This window comes from Nicotiana tomentosiformis, chromosome 5, assembly GCF_000390325.3.
Source record: "Nicotiana tomentosiformis chromosome 5, ASM39032v3, whole genome shotgun sequence".
Lineage (NCBI taxonomy): Eukaryota > Viridiplantae > Streptophyta > Magnoliopsida > Solanales > Solanaceae > Nicotiana > Nicotiana tomentosiformis.
This window is the reverse complement of record NC_090816.1, coordinates 53,928,603-53,942,285: the sequence shown is the minus strand read 5'-3', so window position 1 is coordinate 53,942,285 and position 13,683 is coordinate 53,928,603.

Below are 13,683 nucleotides of genomic sequence, written 5' to 3'. Positions count from 1 at the left end.
TTGTTAATGACGTAACTAATTGAAATGAACTTGTGTTATTCATATGACCTCTTACTGTCTAATTAATGAAATGTATTCTTCTCTTTATTCATGGGTGAGTTGGGTAGACGACACTGTGCGGGCTTGCTCGACCGGGGTAACTCTATTGAGTGCCGGTCGTGCTCCCCGAGGTCGGGGCGTGACAGGTTTGATATGTATATGGACGGTTTGATATGTACAGAGCTTTGATTGTGCTGGAGGCTCGGCTCCGAGTTACTTGCAAAGAATCAAAGTTAGTACTTAGTTATATGAGAAAATGAATTGAACAGAAAAGGTGAGATAGGAGCTGATGAGTTTGTAGTAGGTCTGGCGTTGATTCCGGTGTGATTTGGCATCCTTCGATTCTTGTCAATCCTGTGCTCAAAGAAAAATTCTTAGTAGGGGGCGTTGATTTGTGTTGATTGTGGACCTAGCCTTGCCCCAAATCTGGTGGATTATACTACGAAGTTCGATAGGTAGAAAAATAACATTTCTTAAAAAGTTGTTTTGAAAAATCATTTATGCTTATGGCCAATGCCGTCATTTCGGATTATGACATGTTTAGAAGTTCCTTACTATGCGAGTATTATTTCTGAATGGCTCTTGTTGATGACGCTTCCATGGATGTGCCCCTGATGATTTAGCTTCCTACCAATGCAATTACTTCATAGGGTTTTGACTAAACCTTTCAGGTTGCCTACGTATCCGAATGGAATCTAGTCTGAATGTAGTTCGAGGGTACGATATAATGAGGTGATGAAAAGAAAAGATCGAGCATAACTCAGGCAGCCTACGTATCCAAATGGAATCAGGTCAAAACGTTGTTCGATTGTAATAGATACAAAATGATAGAATTTTGTAATGATATGGCCGAGTCTGACTCGGACTACCTAAGTATCCAAATGGAATGAGGCCAAAACGTAGTTCAATTACAATAAATGACCAAATTCGATATGGATTGCCTACGTATTCCTAACAAAGGAAATCAAGTAGTGGCGTAGTTCTGAATACATGGAAATTATATTTGGTTTTCTATTACAAGAGTGGGACCAGAACCTACATGGGTTGCCTACGTATCCCACCGTGGGAGGTCAGGTCGGGCGTAGTTCTATTACAACAAAACCTAACTATATTATCTTCAAATATAGTATCTCTTGATTGCGTTTGAATTGATGGGCTTCATGCTTACTCTGCTGTCCATTTCTGCTAGGATTAATGCCCCTCCCGACAATACTCGATGGACCACATAAGGACCCTGCCAATTTGGCGCGTACTTCCCCTTAGCCTCTTCCTAATTGGGGAATATCTTCTTCAAAACCAGCTACCCTGGTGTGAATTTCCAAGATTTTACTTTCCTATTGAATGCGTTGTCCATCCTATTTTGATACAGCTTACCATGACACACTGCGTCCATCCTCTTTTCATCGATGAGCATGAGTTGTTCTTGTCAGATACGTATCCATTCCGCATTATCTAACTTGGCTTCCTAGATAACTCTCGAGGATGGTATCTCGACCTCTGTGGGTATTACAACTTCAGTGCCATATACCAACATGTACGACATTGCCCCAGTAGATGTCCTCATAGTGGTGCGGTAACAAAGTAAAGCAAATGATAATTTCTCATGCCATTGCCTGTGATTATCCACTATCATCCGCAAGATCCTCTAAATATTTTTGTTGGCTACTTCAACTGCTCCATTCATCTGTGGCATGTATGCTGTGGAATTACGATGGATGATTTTGAACTTCTCACAAATCTCCCTCATGATATCGCTATTGAGATTGGTTGCGTTGTCGGTTATCATCGAAATCCCAAATTTGTAGACTATGTTGTTACAAACAAAATCTGCCACCACCTTCTTTGTGACAACTTTATTTATGGAAGCTTCGACCCATTTGGTGAATTAATCGATGGCTATCGAGAAGAAATGATGTCCATTTGATGCAACCGGTTCTATAGGTCCGATTACATCCATGCCCAGGTGGTAACGGCCAAGGAGAACCCATTACCTGTAACTCATTTAGTGGAACCCTGATGAAATCCCCTTGAATCTAACACTGGTGACATTTTTATACATAGCGAATGCTATCCCTTTCCATGGTCATCCAAAAATATCTGGCCCTTATAATCTTCTTGGCTAGAATGAAACCATTCATATGAGGCTTACACGTTCCTGCATGTATTTCTTCCAATAACCTTGCTTCTAGAGCGGCATCTACACACCTTAACAGACCCAAGTCCAGGGCCATCCTATATAGGACTTCTCAGTTAAGGAAAAAGTGATTTGCTAGTCTCCTCAATGCTCGCTTCTAACCGTTAGTGGCACTCTCTAGGTATTCCCTTATCCCGAGGAACCTTCTAATGCAGTGATACCAAGGCTTACCATCTCGCTCTTCTTCCATGTGGAAATGGTATGCATGTTGATCTCGGATCTCTATCTCAATGAAGCTGATGTAATTCTTGTTCGGGTGTTAAATCATGGATAAAAAAGTTGCGAGAGCATCAACAAACTCATTCTGGATTCGGGGAACATGCTTGAACTCGATCTTGGTGAACTCCTTACACAGCTCCTTTACACAATGCAGATATGGAAGAATCTTGACATTCTTGGTGGTCCATTCGCCCTGAACTTGGTGGATCAGCAAATCAGAATATCCTATGACCAAACGTTCCTTAATGTTCATGTCGACTGCCATCCTGATCCCAAGGATGCATGCCTCGGACTCCGCCATATTATTTGTACATGGAACCTTATCTTAGCTAAGAGTGGATAATGTTGTCTCGATTCGGAGATCAAGACTGCCCCAACTCCTACTCCCTTGAAATTTGCAGCTCCATCGAAAAACATCCTCCACCCTGGGTACGACTCTGAAATGTCCTCCCCCACGAATAACACTTCTTCATTTGGGAAATATGTGGTAAGTGGCTCGTAGTCCTTGTCCGCCAGGTTTTCTACGAGATGATCGGCCCACGCTTGTCCTTTGATAGCTTTCTACGTCACGTACACAATATCAATCTCATTGAGAACAATCTGTCATTGGGTTAACTTTCCTGTAGGCATTGGCTTTTGGAAGATATACTTGAGCAGATCGCGCCGGGATATTAGATATGTGATATATGTGGATAGGTAGTGTCTTAACTTCTAAGCAATCCAAGTCAAAGCACAACAGGTTCGCTCCAACAAGGTGTATTTGGCTTCATATGGCGTGAACTTCTTGCTCAGGTAGTAAATAGCTTACTCCTTCTTTCCAGTCTCGTTGTGTTATCAAAACACGCATCCAAATACATTGTCCAAGATAGACAAGTATAGTAGCAGTAGATTCCCAGGTTCAGAGGAAACCGGTACTAGTGGAGTAGACAAACACTCCTTGATTCTGTCAAAAGCTTTCTGACATTCTTCTGTCCACTTCGTAGCGGCATCTTTCTTCAATAACTTGAAAATCGATTCACAGATTACTGTTGACTGGGATATGAACCTACTACTGTAATTTAATCTTCCGAGGAAACTCATCACGATCTTCTTGCTTTTGGGAGGAGGAAAGTCTTCAATAGCCTTGATCTTCGAGGGGTCCAGTTCTATCCCCTTTCTGCTGACGATGAAACCTACAGTTTTCCTGCGGGAACTCCAAATGCAAACTTCACAGGATTCAACTTCAAATTGTACCTTTGCAACAGCTTGAAGAACTTTCTCAAATCACCCAAATGATTTGCACCTTTTTGTGATTTGATGATGATGTCGTCCACATATACTTCAATCTCCTTATGGATCATGTCATGAAAAAGGATCCTCATGGCCCTCATTTGGGTGGCACCAGCATTCTTGATACCGAATGACATGACCCTGTAGAAATAAACTCCCCATGGTATGGTGAATGCTGTCTTCTCCGCATCTTCTTTGTGCATCAGAATCTGGTGATACCTAGCGAAAGAATCCACGAATGATTGCAATTCATGTTTTGCACAGTTGTCGATAAGGATATGAATATTTAGTAGAGAAAAGTCATCCTTGGGACTGGCTTTGTTGAGATCTCGATAATCCACGCACATCCTAATATTCCCGTCCTTCTTCGGCACTGGTACAATATTTGTCAACCAAGTAGGGTAATTGGTGACCCTTACTACATTTGCTTCTATCTACTTGGTAACTTCTTCTTTGATCCCTGACTCAAATCTGGCTTGATTTTTCTAGGTTTCTACTTGACTGGTGGCTTGGCGGGATCAGTGGGAAATCGATGCGAGACGATGCTGGTACTTAGTCCGGGCATGTCTTCATATGACCAGGCAAATACATCAATGTATTATCGGAGGAGATTTACCAATTCTTCCTTCTATTATGTCATCAAGTGGATGCTGATACGGGTCTCTTTTATACTTCTTCACTTCCCAGATTAATCACTTCTCTCTTTTCGAGGTTGGGCTTCTTCTAACTTTCTAGCTATCCGATCTCTTGCGATAGGTTCTCGGGCATCATACTCTTTGTAGTCTATATCGTTTTGCTCAAGGGTTTCGTTACATGTCATAATTGCAGAATGCGGTTTTTTATTAATTGATTGCTAAAAAGGAAAATTAAGTATAAATAAAGACAAAGATAAATTTGCAATAATTTTTAGGAAAACAATCCTTTTATTCCATCAAAAGGAATGTCTCAGCATTCAAAGAGGTGGTTTAACAAAAAAACACAGGCATGGTTCAAGCCTCAATTGAGCGTACAATTTTCAAAATTACAAAAATTCCGCACTATCCAGGCTCCCAGCAAACTAGAGATGGACTGGCTATCCAATTCTGTAAGGTTTATTCTGGTTCGGCATACCGAATGGTCAGTGTCTTGACATCAACTTCACTGCAGCATTCCTCGATCATGGCCATGAATAATTTTCTTATCTCGTTGATGATATCCTCTTCTAGTGGTGAGCTCTGACCCAGGCTCGGAACATGCTTTGGTACAAAAAGTGTCTTCCTAGGGTTACCATTGTACGTTCTTCTAGTTGTAGGTTGGTATCCCAAGCCGGCAGTACCTTTTTTCCCTTTGGGTTGAATTGGCTCAGTTATCCCATCTGACCGGACTCCCATCCCAGACCCTAGTTTGTACCCATACTTCATTATTTCTAGGACAGTCATTTTCGACCCATATAGTGACTGCATACTGTTCCTACTCGCTCTTCTCCATTTTTTTTTTCTTGCATGATCTCGACTACATGGAAGGCGACCCCATCCAATCCTTCTATAAAAGAAATTGCATGTTCAAAGTAAGTTGATCGCCTCCATTCTCCATGTATCACAATCTCCTAGCAATCCCACTCGAATTTTATGCACTTATGGAGAGTGGAAGGAACTGCCCCTGCCATGTGTATCCAAGACCTTCCCAGTAATAGATTGTACGAAGATGAGATATCTATCACTTTAAAAATAATATCGAGAACTCAACTAGTCCAATCTGCAAAGCTAGGTAGATTTTTCCGATGGCATCCTTCTATGAACCATCGAAAGCCCTTACTCTCATGTGGCTCTCTTTTACTTCTCTCAAGTGAATGCCTAATTCCCGTAGAGTAGAGAATGGATAAATGTTTACTCTAGATCCCCCATCGACAAGTAACCGAGATACGACTTTGTGTCCACACTTGACAGTGATGTGTAGAGCCTTGTTGTGATCCATTCCCTCCATAGGAAGTTCATGTCTCCGAAAGGAATCTTGTTTGCCTCTACCATCTTCCCAATGGTTGATGCTAGTGCCTCACTGGTGGTATTTCCTAGCACACTCACTCCACTTAGCACTTTTACCAGAGCGTCCCTGTGATTGTGGGAACTCATCAACAAGTCCATAATTGATATGTGGGCAGGGATTTTCCTCAACTGCTCTTCGTTGGAGTATTCTTTGACTGGTATTTTTCTCCAGAACTCTGCTGCCTCTACGTCAGTTATGTTTCTCCTCTGATTTTGTTCTCTATTCAGGTTTCCTCGAATCACTTCTTTTGGAGCATAGAACCTTCCAGATCTAGTCATCCCATGAGCGGATGCGACATCTGTCATCTTGCCATTTCCTTTGACTAATAAGTCGACAAAACTTTTTATACTCTTGACTCCCCTCATCTCTAACGGTTGCGATGGACCATTGTTGGTATGTCTGAACCATCACAGGAGATTTTAGTTGCATAGTGATTAATGGAGTTGGCCGAAGAGGTATCATTGCCACTTCGGCATTCCCAATAGTAACGATAGTCCCTTTCAACTCATAGTCCTCATCCAAGGTGATCATGTTGGCTCCTTGGTTTCTCTGGTTTGGTAGTGGGTTATGGTTTACAATTGGTGGGGCTGGGATGCATTGGATAGCTCCACTCTTAATCAGCCTTTCAATCTCGTTCATTAACCTATAACAATCCTCGGTGTCATGTACAGGAACACCTTAATGATAGGCACTGCACTTTCTTACGTTGAAATACTTGGTGGGTTGATCGGGGATTCTTCCTTCCACCGGGTATATCAGTCCAGCTCTTCTCAACCTCTCGAATAATTGGGCTAAAGGTTCAGCAATTGGGGTAAAGTTTCCAGGGTTTCTTGCTTCAAATTTGGGCATAGTCTGGGTGCATAGGCAGATCTGTTTTGCTGGGTGGTAGTTTGAACGGGAGCATATGGCCGTGATGGGTTTGGATGTATATTGGCTTGATATAAAATAAATTGTGATATGTAAGTAAAAGATCTGAAATGTAAAGCAGGGTTTTTAGTTTTCACTTTATGCTAATCCTATGAAGATTAGTTAAGGTCGATGACCAAAGACTTAGGATGAACCATGTCTCATTTATGAAATCCCCCTATGGACCCCTGACACTTTAGAGTTCACGAGGGTCTCACGGACCCCGAACAGTGCTTGTTCCAGGGAGGGGAGCCTCAATCACAAGACTGGACTCTCAGCCAAATACCCCTATTCATTGACTCTTTACTCCTCCTTAAAGGCTTAGACACAAATGAATGTCAATATACCTCAATCAATGTAACAGAAAAAATATAGGAGGTTTAACCATACAGGAAAACATCAATCAAACAATCATTTTTGGCTTTGCAGCCATTACTGAAATACCAGTCAATAAACAACTAAGGTCTTAACACACTGTTGAACTTGAACTACGCTTGACAGAACACAACATATGAGGACATGTTACTACAAATGGCTCATTGATAGCAACTAAGGCCTTAATGTTGATTCCAAGTATCATACCATGCACATGATACCTGTGAGGATCAATAATAGAACAAGTCAGGGAGAGGTCACTCATAAAAAAAGTTGATTCCATGATATCAGCATATAGGCCCTATTTCCAACTACTTCAAGTTCAGAGATGCTTCATTAAGTGATCTAATTATCAATAAGTGACAAGGAAGGACATATGCATTAGTTTCATTAATTCTAATGAAGGTTCAACATTTCAGGATCCTTAAGTAGGTTTAGAACAGGTCAACAGGCATTTCAATAATATTCAGAACAGTCATGAGCAAAAACACACACACACACACACACACACACACGTGTATATATATATATATATATATATATATATATATATATATATATATATATATATATATATATATATATATATATATATATATATATATATATATATATATATATATAAATTGAGACCCCACTTCACTAAATACTTGTACTAACAGTCATGTTCAGACTACCTAAAGATAACATCAACCAGAAGAGACATCAATGTAAATAGAAGAGTTGGTTTTAGTCTTGTTTAGACCTAATAGCATGATATCTAGTTGTAGTCCATTAGGTGTTTAGATTATCAATCCAGACAACTCTAGATTCATGATTAAGTTCTTTATGGATAATGATGTCAAACACACATGAGACAATAAATAGAGATGTTCATTCTCAGTAGGTGAGCACAAGGCAAACAGGTCACAACAAGTTTACTTAAATATGTGAGTGATTTTACTAGCAGACCACACCAACAAACTTCCCATTTTAGATCCTATATTCAACATCATTCACTCAAGTTATTAAGTTACTAAGGTAGACAATACTCATTTTGACAAGAGAAGTTTTCAACAGGGAACATAGTGGTTTAAACATGAAACCTTCTCAAGTAAAGATCATGTGGAGGTTCATGAACATCACTGGACTAGCAAAAACAACATGATGAATAAAGGCACAAGCATAGAGGTCAATAAGAGTCATTCAACCAATATAACAGTAAGGTTTCAGGTAACCACTACTACAGAGTTCATTGTCATAAATAGCAAAGGGACATGGCAGATCAAGACACAGCAAGTGAGCAGGTTATGTGATAGCTATGCTAACAGGTTCACCGCATGATTTCAAACTACAATGAAAGATTTACATGAATCACTAAGTGTACAAAACAGACATGGTTTCAACAACAAGACTGTCAACTAAGGTCATTAAAGCAAATAGATCAGATATAAGACATGAGTTGCCATGAGAATCATTCATTGGATCAAGACAAAGCAACACAACCTCATAAGCATGAAGATCAAGGTGACATATTACTGGAGATATGAAATCTTAACAGAACATCAGGAAGAGTTCAAGAATATGATTCAATTGACTTAGCTAATGATAGTGTTCATATGATCATTATTTGCAGGTGATTATCAATGTAAGAATCACACATAACAACATAGGGTTTTAGCTCAACTATTCATAAAGTTTTAACATGATTTGTTCATAAGGGTAGTGCAGAATCATCTTAACTAACTAAACCATGAGAGTTAAAGTTCAATAATCATCATAGATTAAATAACAACACAAAGCAATATAACTATCCAAAAATATAATTATTCTTAGAAGAAACAGAATAACTTGAATAACAAGACATAGTAAAAGCCACATATTAGCATGCTCAGCAGGTGATTATCAATGTAAGAATCACACATAACAACATAGGGTTTTAGCTCAACTATTCATAAAGTTTTAACATGATTTGTTCATAAGGGTAGTGCAGAATCATCTTAACTAACTAAACCATGAGAGTTAAAGTTCAATAATCATTATAGATTAAATAACAACACAAAGCAATATAACTATCCAAAAATATAATTATTCTTAGAAGAAACAGAATAACTTGAATAACAAGACATAGTAAAAGCCACATATTAGCATGCTCAGCAGGTGATTATCAATGTAAACGGCATAAACATAGAATTACATAAGTAATCTAGGGAAAAGTAAAGAGAAGAGGTCAGTGTACACTGACCTTTTGTGGAGAAATAAACCGAGTAAAAAAATTCTAACAACCGTCTAAGAACTCCAAACTTACAACGATCAACTCATAGTAGATTGAACTCGAATAGAATGAACGGAAGAAAAGAGAAAATTAGATAACTGCTACCGGGGACTCAAACTTAGCAGAAAGCCTTAGATTTAATGCTCTTCTTTGTACTTCAATGTATCTTTTAGTGTTTCTAATGGTGTTAGGTGTATGTTAGGTGAAGACATTTAAAGCCTTATTTATAGTTGCCTTCAAGCCTTAGGGTTCCGTTTGAGTTCCAATAGATAGTGTAGAGTGACGATAGATAGATGATGATAGCAAGAAGGGGAAAATCAGAGAAGAACAGAGGGAAAAATAGTAAAGATTTTACCTTGGCACAAGGAGGTCGTCCGTTGAAGCCATCGGGACATCGGTCAAACCCTAATATCTATAGGTCACTGTGTTTGACCTCTGGACAACGAATGATGATGGTGAGGTTGAACATCAATGGCCATGCATGCCAGATTCGACGGAACAAAGGAATGATGATGTTATACCCATGTATCGATATGATTAGGGTTTCTAAGGATCTGGAGTTTGAATCAAAGTGATGAAAGAGGAAGGTTTCTAGCAGGATTCACGTCTTGCAGGGACAAGATGGATGTTTCAGGGTTTGATTTGAGTGACCTTGTATAAATTTGTGTAAGGTTTTTGGATTGATGGGTCTGATGGCTTTGAGAGAAAAGTGAGAGAAAGAGGAAACAAAGGCGCCCGGTGGGTGGCAAAATGATTAGGGTTAGGAGTATCTTTAAGGTTAAAAGTGAGAGATATGATATGAGCCATTGGATCTTTTGATCAACGGCTATGATTTTTCGTAGAATAAAAATAGATAAAGGGATTTATTATGGAAAAACGATGGCCGTTGGATCTCTATGATTCAACGGCTGAGATTAGATCCGGAATAATTATGAAAGTAAAAGAAAAATAGGGATTAATCATGGATCATTGATGGATTGGATCAACGATCCAGATCTCTTGTGTTTCATATCTGTGTGTAGAAGAGGGGTGATGTGTTGCTTTTTGATTGGCTTAGGGAGGAGGGCACAAATTGCCAACTTGGATAGATAGGGTGGGTTCCAGACCGGGTCATGATGTATTGTGCTTGTATTTTGGGCTAAATCAGCTGGGTAGGAATTTAAATTGTAGCCACATTGAGTTTTAATTAGACAATTACAATTCTAGCCCTTTTAAGTTTTTAACCCTTTTTATAATTAAATTAATTAGACTTAATTAATATTAATTAAATGTAAAATATACTTATCAAATATATTATTAGTTAATCACTATAATTAACAGGTTGTTAATTAATATTCTGATTACAAACTTGTATAAATTAATTTTGGCTAATCAAAGTAATAAAAGTAATTAATTATAATTTTGAGACTAAATTATTAAATTAATTGTAAAACTTGTTTATTAAGATGTGGAAGTTATTTTAATTAATTAAAGCATTATGAGTAATATAATTAAAAATATTTAATACTAAATTACTATTAATTAAATATTGCCTTTATATCATTTATATTTTAAGAAAAAAATTATTACGAATTTAAAAATACTTTACTACATTTATTACTGATTAATAAGTGTAAAAATTTTAATTTAAGAGGGGAAGGTCAAAATTGGTAATCAACACATGTTATTCTAGATTATCACGTTAAGACCGTGATGTTGGCGATGCCGGGGTTGCCAAGGTTGGAGTGGAAGGGTTCTCTTGGTTGTACCCCTAGTAGAGTGATTTCATTCTTGAAGGCTCAACGGATGGTTGAGAAGGGATGTTTGGCGTATTTAGATTTTGTCAGAGATGTTAGTGCTGATACTCCTACTGTTGAGTCACTTCCAATAGTGAGGGACTTTACAGCAGACCTACCGGGCATGCCACCCGATAGAGATATTGATTTCAATATTGATTTGACACCGAACACTCAGCTTATTTCTGCTCCACCGTATCGCATGGCTCTAGTGGAGTTGAAGGAATTGAAGGAACAATTACAAGAGTTGTTGGATAAGGGGTTCACCAGGCCTAGTGTTTTTGTAATGACCTGACATGTCATTTTGTGTATTTGAGCCCCGTTTCTCCCTGTGAAGCTTCTCGTATGTTTATTTGTGGTTATATGACTTGCATGGATGGTTGGTTTCATTCCGTGGAAGTTTTGGATTGATTTGGGATCATTGCTCTTAGTTTGGAGGCTTAAGTTGAAAATATTGATCGATGTTTGACTTTTGTGAAAACAACTCTGGAACGGTATTTTGATAGTTTCAATAGGTCCGTATGGTAATTTTGGACTTAGGCGTATGCCCAGAAGTGGATCTGGAGGTTCCTAGGTTGATTTGGCTTGTTTTGCCGAAAGTTGACAATTTGAAGGTTTAGAAATTTTCTAAGTTCGACCGTAGGTTGACTTTATAGCTATCAGGTTCGGATTCAGGTTTTGAGACTTGGAATAGGTCTGTTTTGTCATTTGGAACTTGTCTGCAAAATTTCGGTGTCATTCCGAGTTGGTTTTAGCGATTCTTGAGTTTCATTGTGAATCCTATGTGTTTTGATGTCCGATTCGAGGTTCCAGATATTATTTTGGTGTTTTGAGCGTGCAAGCAAGTTCGTATTATATTTCTAGACTTGTATGAATGTTTAGTGTGGAGCCTAGGGGCTCGGGTGAGTATCAGACGTGTTTTGGATAGATTTGGACTTGTTTCAAGTTGCTGGTGTGCTAGTGCTGCAGTTAACACAATTGCGAGCACCAGCATCGCATTTGCAAAGATAGCACAAGGATTGGTCAGGTCGCATTTGCGACCACATGCTTGCTTTTGCGAACAAATATGACACCTTGATCGCATTTGCAAAGATAGAACAGGGATTGGTCAGGTCGCATTTGCGACCACATGGTCACTTTTGCGAACATGCTGCAACGTTAATTGCAAAGCCCATGTTGCAATTGGGATATTTTTGTGGGCTGGCAGGGTTTCACTTTTGCGATCTCTGCACTTTATGTGCAGATCTAGGCATTGCCGAGAGAGGCGATTACTAGGGAGTGCCACCAGTACCGGGTCTTGGAGATTTCAAAGTAGTTGTTGTTTCATTCGCAGTCCCTGAAGTCCCTTTACTATTAGTTCATGTTATTACTTATCTGCTTTTTAGGCAGTACTGTATTTTGGTGATTAGACTCTGTACTTATATTTGTAGCGCTCATGTATTTGATGACACCAGATTGTGGGGTAGTTTAGTTGTATTATTGCTATTGACTTATGTTATCTATGATTATTCTGTTATTTAGACTATTTAATGCTGCTATTTAAGTTTGATTCTACTTATTGATTGATGGCTTTCCTAGCAAGCGGTGTTTGCGCCGCCACGGCTCCGGTGAAATCTTTTGGTCGTGACATTTGTGATCGTAGTCCCTCCTACGCGATTGCAACTGACAATACTTCCAGCACCCTTTCCTCTTTTTGATTGTAGCACTAGCCTGCACGATCACGATTCATTCCTCTGCGATGAAAAATCTACAACTGCAAAAACATGGCTCAAAATGATCCGAAATCACCCCAAAACTCATTAGAGGCCCCCGGTATCCCGTCCAATAATCCTAACAAGTTCGTATGCCCGATGCAAACTTGTTCAAAGGCTCAAAACACAATTAACAATATCAAAACCAAGAATCAAAGATCAATCCAAATTATGAAATTCTCTTAAGTTCATGAATTCCAATTTTCAACTAGAAGTGTTGAACCAACCCCAGACCATCTGAGGCCCGAACTGAATACACGTACAAGTCCAAAATTATCATATAAACCTATTGGAACCTTCAAATCATGAATCCAAATTCGTTTACCTATAATGTTGACTTTGGTAAACTCTTCTTAACTTTGGTCAACTCTTCTTAACTTAAATCCTCTAGTTGCAAACCAAATGTTCCAAATCGCTCTTGAACCTCTTGGAACCCCAACCAACCATTACATACAAGTCATAAAAATATCATATCAACCTACTCAAAGATCTCAAATCACCTAACAAAATGATAAAACTCAAAACGACCGGTTAGGTCAATGCAAAGATGACCTCTCTATATTCTTATCACGAACAACTAGATCTTAAGATTATAATATGAATCTCTAGGTCACAAATTCAAATTCAACTAATAACTTTATTAGACTTACAACTATTTACGTATAGACACTCATTAAAGTGAACTAATCGAGTTTTATACATCGACTTAAACGAAAAACTAAAAATTTACGTTCACATTATTATATAAAGTTAAATAGGCAAAAAGAGAAAAGAAATATGATTACTAATACGAAAGTAGTTCTCTTTTATATTGGTTAAATCTTTAGATTCTTCACCGTTATAGCTTGGTTGGTTGGTTGTTGCATATTATTTCATAAT